At 53.9% G+C, this 13,772-nt stretch overlaps 2 long non-coding RNA genes across 2 annotated transcripts; both read right to left on the bottom strand.

Moving 5' to 3' along the window:
* Window positions 1–1,009: 1,009 nt before the first annotated feature.
* On the bottom strand, window positions 1,010–1,629 carry LOC136295421 (uncharacterized). Its single transcript, XR_010722669.1, has 2 exons — window positions 1,542–1,629; window positions 1,010–1,265 (listed from the first exon to the last, which is right to left on the bottom strand). It is a non-coding gene; the product is annotated as an uncharacterized lncRNA (long non-coding RNA).
* Window positions 1,630–5,225: 3,596 nt separating this feature from the next.
* Window positions 5,226–8,992, bottom strand: LOC136295419 (uncharacterized). The gene is made up of 4 exons (XR_010722667.1): window positions 8,492–8,992; window positions 7,106–7,328; window positions 6,879–6,944; window positions 5,226–5,813 (listed from the first exon to the last, which is right to left on the bottom strand). It is a non-coding gene; the product is annotated as an uncharacterized lncRNA (long non-coding RNA).
* Window positions 8,993–13,772: the final 4,780 nt, after the last annotated feature.

Raw genomic sequence — 13,772 nt, 5'->3', positions numbered from 1 at the left:
AGGGACACCTAAGGGACAGCCAGGGCACCCCCAGGGACGCTTAGGGGACAGGCGGCACCCCAGGGACAGCCAGGGAACCCCCAGGGACACCTAGGGGACAGCCAGGGCACCCCAGGGACAGCCAGGGCACCCCCAGGGACACACAGGGCGCCCCAGGGACACCTAGGGGACAGCCAGGGAACCTCCAGGGACACCTAAAGGACAGCCAAGGCACCCCCAGGGACACCTAGGGGACAGCCAGGGCACCCTAGGGACAGTCAGGGCACCCCAAGAGACACCCAGGGCACCCCAGGGACACCTAAGGGACAGCCAGGGCACCCCAGGGAGAGCCAGGGCACCCCCAGGGACGCCTAGGGGACAGTCAGGGCACCCCAGGGACAGCCAGGGAACCCCCAGGGACACCTAGGGGACAGACAGGGCACCCCAGGGACACCTAGGGGACAGCCAGGGCACCCCCAGGGACGCCTAGGGGACAGTCAGGGCACCCCCAGGGACAGCCAGAGCACCCCCAGGGACAGCCACGGGACAGCCAGGGAACCCCCAGAAACACCTAGGGGACAGCCAGGGCATCCTCAGGGACACCTAGGGGACAGCCAGGGCACCCCCAGGGACACCTAGGGGACAGCCAGGGAACCCCCAGGGACGCCTAGGGGACAGTCAGGGCACCCCAGGGACAGCCAGGGAACCCCCAGGGACACCTAGGGGACAGTCAGGGCACCCCAGGGACAGTCAGGGCACCCCCAGGGACACCTAGAGGACAGCCATGGAACTCCCAGGGACACCTAGGGGACAGCCAGGGAACCCCCAGGCACACCTAAGGGACAGCCAGGGCACCCCAGGGAGAGCCAGGGCACTCCCATGGACACCTAGGGGACAGCCAGGGCACCCCAGGGACACATAGGGGACAGCCAGGGCGACCCCAAAGTGCACCCAGGGGACGGCAAGGGCACCGCAGAGACAGCCAGGGCACCCAGAGCTCCAAGGGCTATCCAAGGGATGCTCAAAACCCTTACCAACGATTGGCTTTAATAAAGCAACTCACACAAAGTCACCAACATCACGCGGACACAGCACCATTCTTTTGTTGGTCTGTAACGGCTGCAACAAAATACGCCCTCCTGGAAGCAGTTCAGCACTTACTGATCACTTCTTTGTTTTGGCACTTCCCAGCCAGGGCCTGCGGGGCCTCCTGCAGATGCAGGTCTTCGCTGACAAGGCTCCACTTGTGCAGCAGCAGCAGCAGGAGCAGCAGCAGCAGCAGCTCCCTGAAATTTTAGAAAATATTAGAAAAATACAGGCAAAAATCTCACCTCTGTCCTCCCCTAAGAACATCCCCAGGACATCATCCCAGTTTTTCCCAGCTAGGAGCTGCAAGGAATTCAGGCAGGGGAAATGACATCAGGGAACAGCTTTGTAAAGTCAAAGGCAGAAAGAGAAGATCCACCAGCAAAGGGCAGGAAAGGGGAAAGGTTTCTGAAAACATTTCTGCAGTCTAATTAATAATTATTTCCGCTTCCCCAGCGAGAAGAACACAGACTCACAGCCATTCAGGCCTGACAGTCCCCTGCAGCCAGAGCTCAGCACACATCCACAGAAGCAAGTCCAGCATCTGAAAGAAAAAAAAAAAAAAAACAAAAAACAAACACAACAATCAAACCAGTAGGAAAAGGTGATTTCTTTGGCTTCAAAGTTATTTCAAGTTCTTAAAGCCCAACACAGCTGCTAGGAGAAACAGAGTCAGGGCTCCTGGCAGACAGAGGGTGTTTTCCCCCCCAGGGGACTGCAGAGGAATTGTCTGGGACTTGGACTGTCCCTCGGGGTGACACCAGTTGCTGTGACTTCTATCATTCCATATGTTTGACTCCCAAAACTTCCCAGCCCAGGGGCTTGAGCTGACAGGGCAGCACAAAGATTGTTCTCTGTGTGGTGCCCAGATTTGGGGTTCACTGTCACCTTTGCTAGTTTAGATGAATTATACCCACGGCCCCGAATTCCCTGCTCAGTTCCCGCTGCAATAACCTCACAGTGCCTCACGGAGCACGGATATTCCCACGCAGAGCTGCTGCTTGAATGCCAGACGTGTCAGGAACCAGCAGAGCTTCCAAGGAAGCTCAGCAGGATGGGGACAGGATAGGTTTCTATTCCATAGATTTGGTTAATTATAACCCTCACCCCCTGGGGGTCACCTGTCAGATTTCCCTGGAATTCAGCCACCCCCCTGAGCTCGGGCTCCAGGTGATGTTTCAGAGCAGGAGAAGGCACTGGCCGGCCTGTGCTGAGGCAGCCCCTGTGCCCTCGGGAGGACACAGCTCCCTGCAGGAGCTCAGCTCCTTTCCGAGCCCCAGCAGTGGCCTCTGCAAGTGCCTTTCCCTCAGGCAAGGGACGCCCATCCCTGCCTTCAGCACACCTCCAGTGGGACCCACCTGCAAAAGCTTTCCATCGCTTCTGCACTCCGGCCGGCTCCCTGGAAAAGTCCAGACTTCATCCAAACGAAACTCCATCCCACTCAAACCTTTGATTTTGAGGCATCTCCGAGGGCCGTTGCTCTGGATTTAATTTCTGTGAGGGAGGAGCGCCTTGGCTTTAATGCTGCCGACGGGTGATGTCCTCAGGCTGAAAGGGAGGGGATTTGGGGTGGCCAGGACATCCCTGGCAACTGTGTGGGAGCTCCGGGAGGTGGGAATTGCTGTCTGAGCCCCTCTGCAGACAGCCCGAGCCGCCGTTCCCGGGCAATGCCAGCTGTTCCCTGGGGAGCTCTTGGGCTGTGGGTGCCTCTGTCCGGGCTGCAGCATCTCCCCGTGCCCGGCGGGAGCAGCCCCTGGCCGAGGAGCCGCGGCAGCCCCGGGGCCGTGTCCGTGCCAGCCCCGAGCCCGGCCCCGGGCCCTGCGTTTGGCCGCCGCTGCCACGGGCGGGGCCCCGCAGGCACAGCTCCTCCCTGCACATCATCCCAGGGCTGCTGGCCCCGCTGGGGCTGCCGGCCTCCTTCCTCCCTGCGCCTCCGGGCACCCGGGACACCTGCAGGAAACCCCGAGGGACACTGCAGGCGGCACGGGGGGGCACCGAGGCCTCCGGCCAGAAAAGCAGCCCCGGCCTCAGCAGCTGCCATCATTTTGGCCCGGCAACACTCACCTGCAGGAAACGCCCCTGTGCGGGTGGGACCGGCCCTGCCTCTCTGCAGAGCTTTGGCCGTGGAAGAAGGGAAGCCTCAGGACTCGTCCTGCTCCTTTCCGCCCGGAAAGAGACTTTGTGTGAGTACTTTTACGGCAGCTGTTGGGTAAATCCTGGAAAGGACAGGAAATCAGCGTCACTGGAAGAGCTTTGTGCTGTCGTGAGCTGCCAGCCACTTCTGCCCTCGAGCCATTCCAGGGGCTGCTGTGTGAAGCAGCTTTGGCAGAGAAGGCGGCACTGCACTTACCTTAGTGGGGCCAAGCGTTGCCATCCTATGGAGGTCCATCCCCATAATGCAGAGATTGGTTCAGCTGCTTGGAGCAGAGTCCGGGTAATGCCAAGGTGCTGAGTTCGATTCTCAAACGGTCCGTCCGCTTGAGAGTCAGATTTTAGGATCCCTCTCAGCCTCAGTATATCCTGTGACCTGGAAATAAGAGGAAAATTCTCGGCTGAGTTTTAATAAAACAGCTTTTGCCATTGCAGGGTGTGAGCTGCACTCGGCGATTTTCGGCCGCGACGAGCCCCACGAGCCTTCCGCCCTTCCTTGCCGCCATCATGGTTGCGTCTGAGGCCACTTCCGGTTCCGCCGGCATCTTTTTTGCGGCACCTCTAAGGCGCCCGGCAGGTGTTTACACAGACGCCTGACTAAATCCGCGAATCCGAACGCAAGCGCGGCGCGGCTGAGCACATGGCCGGTGTCCCCACACCTGGAAACGCCGCGGAAAATTGCGCCCGGGCGGCGCCGTAGTCGGGGTTTCGTGCAGGCATCTGGCTAAACGCCTATAGGGTCCTTTTTTTTTCGCGCCCTTTTGGCCGCCCTTTTTGGAAGGTCGGGCGCCTCGCGCCTGGGCGCCATTTTGTGAGGGGCGTCGCGTGACTTCCGCTTTTGCTCGCCGCCATCTTGGCTGCGGCTGAGGCCACTTCCGTCCCGGCCGCCATGTTCTTGGCGGCTCGGCATAGGCCCCCGGCAGGTGTTTACACAGACGCCTGACTAAATCCGCGAATCCGAACGCAAGCGCGGCGCGGCTGAGCACACGACCGGTGTCCCTACACCTGGAAACGCCGCGGAAAATTGCGCCCGGGCGGCGCCGTAGTCGGGGTTTTTGTGCAGGCGTCTGGCTAAACGCCTATAGGGTCCTTATTTTTCCCGCCCTTTTGGCCGCCCTTTTTGGAAGGTCGGGCGCCTCGCGTCTCGCCGCCATCTTGGTAGTGGAACCCACTAAAATGCCCCCTCGGCTCCTCCCACAAGCGCCTGACTGAATGGACTGCAGCCCGCGGCGCCGCTGCGCCCCCATCCCGTGTCCGCACACCCGCAAACGCCGCGGAAAATCGCGCCCGGACGGCTCCGGGGTCCGGGTGGCGCGCGCAGGCAGCCGGCTGCCACGCGCCCGGGCTCCTTGCCTTTTTCCCTCCCTTTCGGCCCCGAGCTGCGGGCGGGCGGGCGGCAGCGCCGCCCCCGAGCTCACAGTGCGGGGCTGCCACGTGCCTCGGGGACGGGCGGGGGGGACAGCTGCACTACCGCTCTTTGGCCACAGGGTGGCAGCATTGCCGCACAGATCAGGCGGGAGGGGCGGGACGGGACAGCTGCACTACCGCTCTCTGCCCACAGGGTGGCAGCACTGCCGCGCGGCGGCGCGGAGCGGAGCCATAAACGAACGTGCCCAGGAATGCCCTGGCGAACAGCCTCCGGAATAAATGGCCCAAAAGACCCCCGAGCACACCTGCGAGAGCCCTGCCAGCAACCAGACCGAAACAAAAAAGCCTTTCGTTCAGGCTCTATTTCAGTATTTTTTATCTTTGTGATTCTGATATTTACATTCATCATTACAATTCATCTTTTATATTATGTACATTATACATCATGTATTATGTTTATTATACTATTATATTTATTATAGATATTAAATATAGAAAGTTATATATAAAATAATTTATTTATTATGTAATGTTATAAATAATAATACATTTCATTTAAATATGATTATGTACATTATAGATGTTTATATTATGTATATTAAATATATTTATAAAACGTGTAGTAAGTAATAATATATTGTGTATTTATTATTGATATTATTTTTCATATCCTATACTTTTTGTTATTTTTCTTTTTCATTATTTTTTAAATTCGTTTGTTTATATTTTAAACGATATTTTACACTAGATGAATTCATGAACCTAACACATCAGAAACACAATTAATTTGAATTAAATGAGCCTGGTTTTCTAAGGGGTAAAGTTTTAATCTTTATTTAGATAATATGGGCATATTTTCTCTATCTGTATGGGGTTTTTTTGGTGGGTTGCGGGGGATTTTATTTTGGGGGTTTTCTTTTTTTGTTCGCTTTGTTTTGGATTTCTTTGCTAATAAACAAGCAGGGTCGGAGAGTTCAAAATAAAACGTCTACTTTGTTTCTATTGCTCCCTCTGAAATACGCCTCGACAGCCTGGACAGCAGGCTGCTGCTGGTAACACTGTGCACGGGTAGGAGGAGACCTGGTCGGGGCTGGAAAGGAAAAAACGGCACCACGGTGGTCACAGCTTTCTCCCTTCAGGAGTTTTATGGAGCAGAAAATACAGAGCTTTTGCCAACTGCGCTCTCTGTGACATCCGGACGTCCAGCGGGCACCGAGGTCATTTCTCATCTTTCTTGCCAACAGCCAAACCCCCAGGCGCCCGGGGGAAGAAAGAGTATGGGGAAAAAAAAAAAGGAACAAAGAAAACATGAAAAAATAAACCAAAACTATAGAAAATAATAAATAAAATTAAAATACCAAAAGAAAAAAATTTCAAAGTAACAAAAAAGTGGAAAAAAAATTTAAACAAAAAATTAAAATAAAAAACGAAAAGTAGTTTTAACAAGTAAATAAATAGCTAAAGAAAAAAAATAAAAATTAAAAAACTGAAGAAAAAGTCTTTGAAAAACCACAAAACGCAACATGAAAAACCACAACAAAAGAGCACAAAAATACAAAAATAACAAAAAATAAAAGACAAAATTAAATAAACGCAGCTCTCACCTCCTGCCACTGCCTAAAAAAGCGCCATGGCTTTCCTCAATTATGCAGCAATAAGGGAAACAAACCCAGTGCCCCCCAGAACAGAAGGTTTTCTAGACAATTCCCACTTCTGCTTGGAAACAAATTCTATTTTAGTGGGAAGCTCATTTTGGACAAACATCCAAATGTGCCAAGGTAGGAAAGAACCAGCCCCTTGTGTCCAAGGAACAGCAGCTAGGCCTGGATTCAGGTTTTAATGGCATTTATGTAATTAAAAATGCAGTAAATTGAACTTTACAAAGAGACGAATCGTGGCAAATAAATACTTCAAAGTTTTCTTGGGAAATCACAGAATTTTGTGGAGATGGTGCTGGACAATTGCTGATTTACCAACATTAATTGGGTAAATTTCCTTAGAAATGTGCTCTACAAGGTACAAAAATTCCAATTAGGATGGAAAATTGGAATAAATAAATATTCCCTTACTAAAATCAGAGAGAAAATCAGAGTTATTCCTTCAATTAAAAGGAAGGAATAACATCCAAATCCAAGCCTGCCTGGAAAACAAGCTCAGGAATTTCTAACATTGAAAACTTTTGCAAGAGTCATGAAGTTGGTGAAAGTTCATGGAATGATGATTTAAAATCTGCTTCCTCTGCACTGATTTAAAGGGAAGTGGGAATTCAACAGGTCCAGTTACTCCCATCCAACCTTGGACTGGGATAAGGCCTTCCAGTGGCTTCACTTCCTACTGGCTCTCTCCTTTTCGCCAACTACCTGCAAGAGGAAAAGCAACAGGAATAAAGTCTCAAACAGGATGGCCTTGGTCCAGGCAGACTGAGGTGCAGCTCCCAGGGAGGGAGGCCAGGCTGTGCCTCGGGGAGCTCCGGGAATCTGGGATTGCCCGTGGGATTCAAGGGCTGGAAAAGCACACCCACCTGCCAGGTTCAGTGCTGGGACCGAGCAAGGCCGGGGCTCGGGGGCAGCAGTTAGAGCTGGGACTGCAGGAGAACACCCCAAACCCGGGTTAAACATCCGGCATGACACGCAGCACGCTCCGGGAGAAACTCGGGCGGGAGAAGCCCCGGGATGCTCCACGTTCCTTGCCCTTGGCAGCTGTGCCAGGGCCTCCCTCAGAATGCTGACCTCACCGTGCAGCTCCTACAAAACAGGAGAACTTATGGGAATCGCCCAGCAATCCATGGACTTCCAGTTATTAAGAACCACAGCTGCAGCGAAAGGTGTACAAACGCTACTGCAAACCAGCAGGGCTGAGGAGACGCAGGGATTTATTCCCGAGGGGACACAAGGATCCCTCAGCCAGCCAGGATTTCTCCCAGGCTCTTCCCACTGCTCTCTAAGGACACAAACAGCAGTTTTTCCCTCGAGTTCCCCTTTCCATCAATGCCAAGACTCGTGTTCTCCTCCAACCCCAGGTTCAGGAAGGAAAGTAGGAATATTATCACTGCACAGACTGTCCAGGAGGGTGTGACTGAGGCAGCAGCACCAGCTCCCACTCCACTGCTGCTCTGGATTCCTGAGCAGCTCCTTTCCATCCTGCCCTTCCCAGCACCATTCCCTGGGTGCCATGTCCACAGACACCTTCTCCATGCCGCTTAAAACCCACAGACACCAACAGAAAGGAGATCAAAAATCAATTCACATGTTGCTAGTCAGAGAGAATGGGAGAGGCCTAAAAATCTGCATTTATTTTAGAACACTAGAGCAATTTCTTCATGACCCTGACTATCAGTGATGGGCAGATAAACACCTTCTTTAACTTACTACCCGCAAAAACATCAAGTTTCAAGTTTAGTAAAGATAAAATTTTGCTGCAAAAATAAAAGAGGTGGGATGTTGGTGTTAGTGCTTTAACCTTCGGACATTAGCGGGTATTTGTAAAACAAATTCATTATTGAAGCAGCTAACTTGAAAATAAGGGGTTTTTACAATAAAGTTGACCAAAAAAGAGTCTCAAAATTAAGATATAGGCTGCACAAATATTTAAGAAAAAAAAAGTTGTCTTTCGTGCGTATAACCTGCCAGCCTCTCATGTTTTCAGTCCTTACCATTTATTTTTACCAAGGTGATGATTAAAACCTTGTCAAAAGCTCAAAAAAAAAAATTCCAGGACAAGGCAGGTGTTTTCCCAAGTACCCTCAGTGTGGAGCTGTGTCAGCCACAAGTGTTTGCTCCCGCAGCCCAGCCCGGAGCAGGCTCCAGCTGCTGCCCAGGGGGGTTACCAAGGGACTCACCTGTTTGAAGCTGTAAACGCAGGTGGCCTGCACTGGAGTGCCAATAAATGTGAAATGTGTGACTCTCACCTTGAATAGCGATCGATCTTCTCAGGGGAGCCCCTCACCCAGGATGGGGGGCTCTGCCACACATTTCATCTCTCCGCATCTGAAACAAAGTCAGGACAAAAGTCAGAGTGCTGCAGGATACCTTGACAGCTCCAGACATCTTGTGGCAATCTAGGAATACCCTCTACAGTCTAACCACACCCCACATCACAAATTTCAAGCCCCCAGGACTATTACCCTCGTACCCCTACACCCAGACTGAGCAGCAAGGCAGAGCAGCTCCGGGCCAAACACACACCAACACCCGTGACACAGCAGGGACAGAAAACTCTGGCAAGAAGAATGACCCTGAGGGTCCAGAGAACTCGGAATGAGATGACCGAGGTAAGATGGAAGGTGAGCTGGCCAGGCTCAGAGAACCCTGCAGGAACAAGATGCCATCGGGATGACTTATCCCAAGAGACGCAGAGATGGATGCCCGAGAATCCTACGGTCAGAATCCTCCACCTGTCTTTGCATTCTCACAAGACCTAACCCGCCGGAATGGATCAGGGCGGTGCACGGCTGTCAGTACAGCTCAGAACAAGACCTGAAAAGGCATCGGACTGGATGCTTGTGAAGAGAGATGGATTCTGATGAGTGTCCGAGCAGCTGAGACAAAGGCACCTGGCTGAGGAGCACAGAGATCAGAAATGCTAAGACTGATGCCAGGGGTTTGGACAGGCCCCTGAAAGGACTAAAGGAAAAGACAAGACACCAAACAGACAGAGTGCACAACAGACAAGTGACACAACACACACCAGGACTGCTCTGCCCTGCACACCTCAGCACTGACATGAAAAATGAGACTTTCCCTTCACGTAGCCTAAGGGGTCACATCTTGGTGCCCCCAACTCCAAATCTGACTCGAAAAACCCCTCCCGGTGATCCCTGCCCTGGCATCCTGCTTTCATCCCCTCTGTGAGCCACAGCCCTCCACTTATCTCTCAGGCATCCAGGGAGGCAAATCCCTGCCAGGTCCAAAGAAGGCCGCCTCTGCCTCAGGAAAATTCCTGCTGTCGCCGGGCTGTCGTCTCTTAGTCAGCTACAACAAAAAAAACCAAACATGAATGCGTGATCTTAGCAGCCCATCACCCAAAACCCGACAATTCTGCTACTCACCGTCTCCTAAGCTTGCCTGTGTCCTCGGCCCCGCGCTTCAGCTGCGCTCAGAGGCCAACGCCGGCGTCGCAGGGTCTGCCTGGGTAAAGAGCAGACAAGGTGACGTGGCAGCGCTGGAACTTGAGGGGACCCTCCCTCCTTCTCCTCCCTGACTCACCTCAACTCCTCGGCCGTTATCCAAGCCTACCTGGATGGGGCCTTCACAAGGAGAAGATCAAGGCTCCATCACAGACTCCTGGAATGCTCCCGGAGGGCTCACGGGTGAGGTGACGCGGGTCTGTCGTCCCGTTGGTGAGAGGGGAGCTCGGCCTCCTGCGAGTGGACTCCCTAAAACACACAATAACGGAGGCTTAGAGTTGCACCAGCGAGTGAGGCTTGAACAATAGCAACGGCTTCTGTCCACCCGTCACTGCTCACCTCGCCCACGTCAGCTTGACTGCTGAGATCCGGCTTCACCACCTAAAAATAAAGACAAAGAACAGAGCTGTAACACAGCCATCATTTACACCTCCCCTGCAAACAGAAACAGGGACTGACCTTCTCAGGGGAGCCCCCTCACCCAGGATGGGGGGCTCTGCCACAGATTTCATCTCTCTGCATCTGAAACAGAGTCAGGACAAAAGTCAGAGTGCTGCAGGATACCTTGACAGCTCCACACATCTTGTGGCAATCTAGGAATACCCTCTACAGTCTAACCACACCCCACATCACAAATTTCAAGCCCCCAGGACTATTACCCTCGTACCCCTACACCCAGACTGAGCAGCAAGGCAGAGCAGCTCCGGGCCAAACACACACCAACACCCGTGACACAGCACAGGACAAACGAGGGGACGCAACAGGGACAGAAAACTCTGGGCAAGAAGAATGACCCTGAGGGTCCAGAGAACTCGGAATGAGATGACCGAGGTAAGATGGAAGGTGAGCTGGCCAGGCTCAGAGAACCCTGCAGGAACAAGATGCCATCGGGATGACTTATCCCAAGAGACGCAGAGATGGATGCCCGAGAATCCTACGGTCAGAATCCTCCACCTGTCTTTGCATTCTCACAAGACCTAACCCGCCGGAATGGATCAGGGCGGTGCACGGCTGTCAGTACAGCTCAGAACAAGACCTGAAAAGGCATCGGACTGGATGCTTGTGAAGAGAGATGGATTCTGATGAGTGTCCGAGCAGCTGAGACAAAGGCACCTGGCTGAGGAGCACAGAGATCAGAAATGCTAAGACTGACGCCAGGGGTTTTGACAGGCCCCTGAAAGGACTAAAGGAAAAGACAAGACACCAAACAGACAGAGTGCACATCAGACAAGTGACACAACACACACCAGGACTGCTCTGCCCTGCACACCTCAGCACTGACATGAAAAATGAGACTTTTCCTTCACGTAGCCTAAGGGGTCACATCTGGGACATCCCCATCTCCAAACCCGACTCAAAAAAATCCCTCCCGCTGACCCCTGCCCTGGTACCCCGCTTTCATCCCCTCTGTGGCTCCAAGCCCTCCACTTATCTCTCAAATGTCTGGGGAGGTGAATCCACGCCGGGCGCCAAAGAAGGCCGCCTCTCCCTCAGAAAAATTCCTCCCGTCACTGGGCTGCTGTCTCCTAGTCAGCTACGATAAAGAAAATCAAATATCAAAGCATAATCTTAGCTGCACATCAGCCAAAACCCAGCAGCTCTGCTACTCACCGTCTCTTAAGCAGGACCGGGCCCTCGGGCCCCGTGCGTGCTTCAGCTGAGCTCGGAGGCCGACGCTCGCAGCGCCAAAGCCTTAGAGGCATTACTGGCACCGAGCCCACCCACCGTGGCCTCCATTAGGGCTGTGAGCATCCCCGGTTAGAGCAGGACAGGAACGCAGGGTGGACATCCCCGGTGAACCTCAACCCTGTGGACTCTGCCCCACCACTGTCACTTCCTGCCTGGCCCTAGCTTAGGGCTACTGCCTGCACCTCTCAGGACTTCTGGCCTTGTCTTGCGTTAGGATTGCTGCCGGCACCTGCTCTCAGGGAAACGGTGTTGGCAGCAGCGCTGTGAGGGCCGGGATACCTGTACTCTGACTTGTATCCTAGGCTGTACCCCTGATTTTCACTGTGTGTTCTCTAGTCCTTGAGTCCTTTACCTCAGCCTCTGTGTGTATCACTGTAACCTCCCCCCTTCTGAACCCTGCTTCTTCAGAGCCCTAGACCTTGCAGCCGGGGACGCTCTGCACCGTTAGGGTCCCAAGAGCTGTCCCGCACGCAGGACAGGTACATCCACAGTTGTTCCCTGCCTACCCTAAGAAACGTGGCCCTGAGACAGGGCAGAGGCTGACAGAGCCGAACTCTTTGCGGTGGCAAAAGGCACGAAGCCTTACCAACCGCCGCCTCGAGAGGGAATCAGGAGCACTTCCACCGGCTGCGGAGAGACAGGGAATCCCAGGGTGGGTGGGGCGGGAAACCCCCGTTATCCCCAGCCCTGTTGGATCCTGCTCCCCACTATCGCTTCCTGCCTGGCCCTAGCCTGACAGTGTCTGCACAGGTCAGAGCTTCTGGTGTGTTCCTGCACTAGGGCTGCTGCCTGCACCTGCTCTCAGGGGAAGTGTGCTGGTAGCAGTGCTGTGAGGGCCGCTACACCTGTACTCTGACTTGTATCCTAGCCTGCTCCCCTGAGTTTCACCGTGTGTCCTCTAGTCCTTGAGTCCTTTACCTCAGCCTCTGTGTGTGTGGCTACACCTCCCCCCTTCTAAACCCAACTTCTTTAGAGCCCTACACCTCGCAGCCAGGCCTTCTGGCATTGTCCTGCATAAGGGCTCCTGCCTGTACCTGCACTCAGGGAAACGGGCATGTCTTTAGGGCTACTCCTTCGGGTCTGGGGTAGGGGTGGGGTCGGGCTGGTACACCTGTACTCTCAATTGGCACATCTTGGACATCCCTATCTCCACACCTGACTCAAAAACCCCTCCTGACAAGTCCTGACCCAGCACTCCACTTTCATCCCCTCTGTGGCTCTGAACCCTCCACTTATCTCTTGGACGTCTGGGGATGAGAATCCACGCCGGGTGCCAAAGAAGGCCGCCTCTCCCTCAGGGAAACTCCTGCTGTCGCCGGGCTGTTGTCTCTTAGTCAGCTACAACAAAGAAAACCAAACATGAATGCGTGATCTTAGCAGCCCATCACCCAAAACCCGACAATTCTGCTACTCACCGTCTCCTAAGCTTGCCTGTGTCCTCGGCCCCGCGCTTCAGCTGCGCTCAGAGGCCAACGCCGGCGTCGCAGGGTCTGCCTGGGTAAAGAGCAGACAAGGTGACGTGGCAGCGCTGGAACTTGAGGGGACCCTCCCTCCTCCTCCTTCTCCTCCCTGACTCACCTCAACTCCTCGGCCGTTATCCAAGCCTACCTGGATGGGGCCTTCACAAGGAGAAGATCAAGGCTCCATCACAGACTCCTGGAATGCTCCCGGAGGGCTCACGGGTGAGGTGACGCGGGTCTGTCGTCCCGTTGGTGAGAGGGGAGCTCGGCCTCCTGCGAGTGGACTCCCTAAAACGCACAAGAACGGAGGCTTAGAGTTGCACCAGCGAGTGAGGCTTGAACAATAGCAACGGCTTCTGTCCACCCGTCACTGCTCACCTCGCCCACGTCAGCTTGACTGCTGAGATCCGGCTTCACCACCTAAAAATAAAGACAAAGAACAGAGCTGTAACACAGCCATCATTTACACCTCCCCTGCAAACAGAAACAGGGACTGACCTTCTCAGGGGAGCCCCCTCACCCAGGATGGGGGGCTCTGCCACAGATTTCATCTCTCTGCATCTGAAACAGAGTCAGGACAAAAGTCAGAGTGCTGCAGGATACCTTGACAGCTCCACACATCTTGTGGCAATCTAGGAATACCCTCTACAGTCTAACCACACCCCACATCACAAATTTCAAGCCCCCGGCACTATTACCCTCGTACCCCTACACCCAGACTGAGCAGCAAGGCAGAGCAGCTCCGGGCCAAACACACACCAACACCCGTGACACAGCACAGGACAAACGAGGGGACGCAACAGGGACAGAAAACTCTGGGCAAGAAGAATGACCCTGAGGGTCCAGAGAACTCGGAATGAGATGACCGAGGTGAGACGGAAGGTGAGCTGGCCAGGCTCAGAGAACCCTGCAGG

This window comes from Chamaea fasciata, unplaced genomic scaffold (genome assembly GCF_029207755.1).
Source record: "Chamaea fasciata isolate MVZ Bird 193981 ecotype frontalis unplaced genomic scaffold, bChaFas1.0.hap1 SCAF_11, whole genome shotgun sequence".
In the NCBI taxonomy this organism is placed as follows: domain Eukaryota; kingdom Metazoa; phylum Chordata; class Aves; order Passeriformes; family Sylviidae; genus Chamaea; species Chamaea fasciata.
This window is presented reverse-complemented; position numbering and strand designations above follow the sequence as displayed.